This window comes from Cebus imitator, unplaced genomic scaffold (assembly GCF_001604975.1).
Source record: "Cebus imitator isolate Cc_AM_T3 unplaced genomic scaffold, Cebus_imitator-1.0 Scaffold709, whole genome shotgun sequence".
Taxonomy (NCBI): domain Eukaryota; kingdom Metazoa; phylum Chordata; class Mammalia; order Primates; family Cebidae; genus Cebus; species Cebus imitator.
Window position 1 is genome coordinate 521,288 of NW_016108024.1, and position 5,854 is coordinate 527,141.

At 36.8% G+C, this 5,854-nt stretch overlaps 1 protein-coding gene and 1 pseudogene across 2 annotated transcripts in view; one reads left to right on the forward strand and one right to left on the reverse strand.

Annotated features, from left to right (window-relative positions):
- The window catches only part of SLC16A2 (solute carrier family 16 member 2), a 109,234-nt gene that overhangs the window by 59,344 nt on the left and 44,036 nt on the right, over nt 1–5,854 (forward strand). The gene's annotated exons all lie outside the window — the stretch shown is intronic.
- LOC108296410 lies at nt 3,832–4,631 on the reverse strand (annotated as a pseudogene). Its single transcript, XR_001821849.2, has one exon. The product of XR_001821849.2 is annotated as a ferritin heavy chain-like (transcript).

Below are 5,854 nucleotides of genomic sequence, written 5' to 3' on the forward strand. Positions count from 1 at the left end.
GCAAAGTTACAAGACGGACTTATTTTTAACTTCTATCTGTTGATCTACAGTAAGCTTTGTTTTACTTACAGACTTTCAGCAATTAGCTAAAGAAAACACAAGGATTGTTGTAGAAAAATTTATATATATATTTGCAACTTATAACTGGGAGTATTTTACCCAGAAAGCCTTGTCAGGAGGCATCATTATCCTGTCAGTAAATATTTTTCTTTAATTCTATAGGACGCAGAAAATTCTGTATGATTGGGGTGGATGCAAAAGTGACACATAATAGTTTAGAAGGCTTGTTTTACCAGCTGTTTAGGCAACTTTGTATCCCCTTTTGATTTGGAGGGTCTGACCTTGACCTAATTTTATCCCTCAAAACTGGCCCTTACAATCTCATGTGCCCACCTCTTCCATGACAGTTCCTGGGCCTAGAGGGAGAGTGCTTGTATAGTGTTAGCAGCTGGGCATTTGCAGTGAGTAACAGATCCAGGCCCAGTGGGATGCCCAATGAGGGAGAGGCATCTCTGGTCTTTAGAATACAATAATTAATTTTGATTTACTTGGAAATAAAACAAGGAGAGATAAATAACATTTATAGTTTGACAATTAAAAGAGTATTTGTGTGTCAGAACAGAAAAAAGAACCTATTCCATTAGGGGACCAACTAAAAATATGAATAAAAATTATAATCTGGTACTCTTTAGGATTATTGTAGCCAAGTAATAATTTATGATTCTCTGCACTTAAAAAAAATGTTAGGGTTGAAATCTAGTACCAAGTTTTACACTTTCCTTTGAAACAATTGTTCTAGCCCCCACCACTCTTTTTTTGTCTATTGAAGATAAATTATAGTAAGACCAATTTGTGTGCAAAGTAAGTTTTAGGCTTATTATACTTGGCCTGATTATTTACATAAAATGTAGCAAGAATCGATTGTCAATATAGGTTTTAGGTTGGCTTTACTAGAACTTTACCTAAAAATATACTATTTTAGTTAAAGTCTTGGTAAAATGACAGATGTCTCTAATTGTTCTGTTTTAAAAGAGTCTTACTGAATGTATGCAAATAAGTATATTGTTATAACATCACAATCTGAACTTTGGGGAATTTAGAAAGGTAAATATGCTTATAAAAACATACTTCATCCAGATAGCTGAAAAGAAAAAATTTTTTTGACTCTTCTTTAACCAGAGCAGTGGCTTTCAAACAAAATGTTTGTTTATCTTGGAAATGCCATTCACAAGCCAAACAGTTCATCAGCGCTGTCTATCAGGAACTGTAGAATCTAGCAGCTCCTCACAGAGTTAGAATTAGTCCTAGGAAAGAGGCTCCTTTCTTATCAGTAACACCTCCTTATATTCCCAGGTAGCAAGATTCTATGTAAACCATTTTTATTTTATTATGGAACTCTTTGGGGCAACATTATCTCCATTAACATAGGGATAGCTTCAGTTAACATTCAGATTAAGGCACTAATGCCCCTCAAATAGAAATTCTCTAGTTCAGTCTTTGTGGTTGGGAAGTACTCATAGTCTTTTTTCACTATCCCCAGTAAATGCTCTACAAAGGGCTTTAAAGTGGAGGATTTGTCCGGACTAGCACTCCAGCTTCTACCCTATACTTTGGGGGCTTAGGCAATTTTACTAGTTCCCATTTAGTGTGTCCAATTACCATTTCTCAAAAGAGTAGATTTACATGCCATCAGTTGATAGTAGAAAACGGGAAACATATCCGTCAGATGCAGTACCCATCTTCATAAGACATTTAGGTAAAGAGGTTGCAACTCTTACTCAAAGCTTGTTTAAACATCATAAATTTTATAATTCTATTAATCTGTAGGTTTTTATGTTCTGGTCCCAGGAACTTTTTTTTCCCCCCTCAGATCATTTGACCTTTTTTGGTGAAAAAGGATTTAAGTTCCCAGCAGAGAGTTGCATTTGTAAGACCCATTGAGGGGGCTGGGTGCAGTGGCTCATGCCTGTAATCCCAGCACTTTGGGAGGCCGAGGCAGGCAGATCATGAGGTCAGGAGTTCAAGACCAGCCTGGCCAGCATGGTGAAACCTAATCTCTACTAAAAATACAAAAAATTAGCCAGGTATGGTACTGTGCACCTATAGTCCTAGCTATTTGGGAGACTGAGGCAGGAGAATCACTTAAACTTAGGGGGTGGAGATTGCAGTGAGCCAAGATCCAGCCACTGCACTCCAGCCTGGGCAACAGAGTGAGACTCCATCTCAAAAAAAAAAAAAAAAAGACCCATTGAGGGACAGCAAATTCTATAAGGCTTCTCAAATAGTCCTATGATTCTGTGGGAGGGGCACCCATGTAATAAGGGGTCTCTTACCAAATTTACCATGACCTGGGTAATAGGCATATTCAGTGGGAGGATATCCCAGTCTTTATAAAGCTAGTTTCACATGGCTCCCATAAGAAGCATATTAACTGTTTCATCGGGGGTGCTCTACTTGGTGTTTAATAGGGAGAGCTGGGTAGTCCCCTTTACAGGGCAAACAGATCTTACAGTGGCATTTTTCTGGCTGACTAGGCTGCTTATTCTCTCAGAAATAACCCCTTGTGCATTTGGATCACATATACTTATCAGTGATTGCTCAATCATGAGATGTGGGTCCTGCATTAACCCAAACAAGCCCTTAATTTCTACAGAATTTAAAATTAAGGATTTTGTTCTTAAATTATTTTTACAATCCACTGCAGTAAAGATTTTTTTAAAGAAGTAGATGATACCAATTTACAAAGTAGAATAATCCCTTTACATTATACCCTCTGGTTTTAACAGTTACTTGGTTTTGCCCTTCCTCTGCATTGACTTTTTGGTAGCCACAGGTCTCAGAGTTAACTTTTGTAGCCCTGGCATAATTGTTGGGTTTTTTTTTCCATGTAGTTTTATCTATATAATTTTCCCTTATTTTTAAAGCAATTCTTAAATAGTTTAACTGGAGAAAAACACAATTTTTTAAGAAAAATCAACATCTTTTATGCTTTTACTATTTTAACCCTTTGTAACCCAAATTCCCATTGAAAATTCTCAGTTGTCTTTGAACATAACATGACTTTAAGATTTTAAATTACTGGAGAGAGTGGAGATTAAATTTATCAAATTAATTTTACCAAAGATTACCAAAGTCATGTGAATTAAAAGGTATTGGAACTAGCTTCTACTAGTCTAATAAGCACTTACTTTCAAAGAATTACTTGATTAGAGCTCTTCCATGTAGTTTGGTAGTGAAATCTCACTTCCATATGACAAATATAAAGATGGAGATATAACAGGCATGCAGAATAAAAAGGTAGGTCCAAAATATATTCTCTTACTTTAGGTACTTAATAAAAGTTACAGGAGCCAACAAACGGTAAAGGAGAGAGCTATTATCCAAGGCCTTTTTAAAGAGAAAGAGTTGAACCTTTGAGATGTTTAGCTGAAGAATTTTAAATAGATAGATTATAGAACTTAAAAACTAAAATCTTCTTGCATTAAGAATAAGTCAATAATTAAAATCTTGTTTTAACCAATTATTTAGTTTTGTATTACTGTATATATTTTTAATAGCAAAAACTCATCTCTAGAAAGACTATTATAATTTCTTCTTAATCATAGCCAACTAAATTATACAACCCTTTTTCAAAAAGAAAATCCTTTTTACTAACATTATTATGACTTACACAGACCATTCACAACATGTTTGGACTTTTTGTTTTGTCCTAAATATCTCTCTTTCCTTTTTTTAATTTTTTTAACCAAATTTCTTTACTTGAAGGAATGGTACAAAGAACTTAAGTGGATGTTTTGGTATAACTTATAGAAAAGGTAAAGGAAACCCCAACATGCATGTATTGCCTTGGTGACCAGAGAAGTCACCCCAGGGCTATGGGGAAATTAGCCTAAGGCTTAGCTTTCATTATCGCTGTCTCCCAGGGTGTGCTTGCCAAAGAGATATCCTGCTAAGCCCGATCAGGGTGCTCCCATCTTGCACAGGTTGGTCATGTGGTCACCCAATTCTTTGATGGATTTCACCTGCTCATTCAGGTAATGTGTCTCAATGAAGTCACATAAATGGGGGTCATTTTTGTCAGTGGCCAGTTTGTGCAGTTCCAGTAGTGATTGATTCACATTCTTTTCCAAATGTAATGCACACTCCATCATGATCTGGTTTCTTGATATCCTGAAGGAAGATTTGGCCACCTCGGTGGTTCTGCACCTTCATCAGTTTCTCAGCTTGTTCACGCTCCTCATGAGATTGGTGAAGAAAGTATTTGGCAAAGTTCTTCAAAGCCACGTCATCGCAGTCAAAGTAGTAAGACATGGACAGGTAGATGTAGGAGGTGTAGAGCTCCAGGTTAATCTGGCAGTTGATGGCAGCCTCTGAGTCCTGGTGGTAGTTCTGGCACCCCTGCAAGGGGGACAGTGTCATCATGGTGGTGGCTAAGGAGAGGCAGCAGCAGCAGTGACTACATGGCACTGGAGTAGTGGCAGAGGACTTGAGGCGGTCCAAGGGCACAGTGTGGAGGTGACAGAGGGCTGGCTATGGATGGCTGGCCAGGGTGGGGGATGAGCGCCAGTTTCCATCCAAGCACTGTTGAAGCAGGAAACTGTGGCGACTCTCAGCAAAGAATGTCTCTATCTCTCTTTCCTGAACAACCCAGTCATTTTATTTTAGGACAAAAATTCACCACAAAAGATTCTTTCTTATATAAAATTACTTTCATTTTTACCTTCTTTACCAAAAATACCTCTTTGTATCTTTAACTTTCTTTCTATCTCTTATTTTCTGGTTTCTTTTACCTTGTTTTATACATAATCCTTAAATAAGCTTAGAATTAGATGAAGATATTTACCTTTTAATAAGAATACTTTTAAAAGTTTTACTATGGGGAGTTGGGGAGAGATAGCAAGGGGAGAGATGCCAGATGTAGGTGATGGGGAGGAAGGCAGCAAATCACACTGCCATGTGTGTACCTATGCAACAATCTTGCATGTTCTTCACATGTACCCCAAAACCTAAAATGCAATAAAATAAATAAATGGGGAAAAAAAGTTTTACTATAGTTTTTAAATTGGAAATTACCCAGATACTTAATATTTATTAATAACCTTAGATCCTAAATTATGACAAGTTTGTTTACAAGCATTTATTCCATTATATTTACCTGATTGACTTATTTAATAGTTTACCTAGTTTATTTACAAAAACTGTGGCAGTCATTCTTTAAGTTACTTTCCAGTTAACCATTTTGGTAGCTGTGAATTTCAGGTGTTTCCTTAAGTAAGAACCTTACTTAAGGTTAAATATAAGGGTGTTTTTTATCAATAACTCAGGATTTAGCTGTTTTCATTAAACCAACAACATTCCATCTTGTCAAAAATTATACAGCAAAGATCATTCTGTCTTGGGCTGGGTTTTACAGTTTAGAAACCCTTATGACTAATCTTATAGTACTGCAGAAATAAGCATGAAACAACTTGATCAATAAACATAAGCAAAAATGCTAATAATTCTTAAGACATTTCTAATATTATTTTACCAATAATTTTAAAGCCAGCTTATTTATTAAAGATTTTACTTAAGTGATGTGAACTTTAAAAAGCATTTGAGGCTGAGCGCAGTGGCTCACACCTATAATTGCAGCACTTTGGGAGGCCAAGGCAGGTGGATCACCTGAGATCGTGAGTTTGAGACCAGCATGACCAACACGGGAAAACTTCATCCCTACTAAAAATACAAAAAATTAGCTGGGTATGGTGGTACCGGCCTGTAATTCCAGCTACTTGGGAGGCTGAGGCAGGAGAATCGCTTGAACCCAGGAGGTGGAGGTTGCAGTGAGCTACATTGTGCCATTGCACTCCAG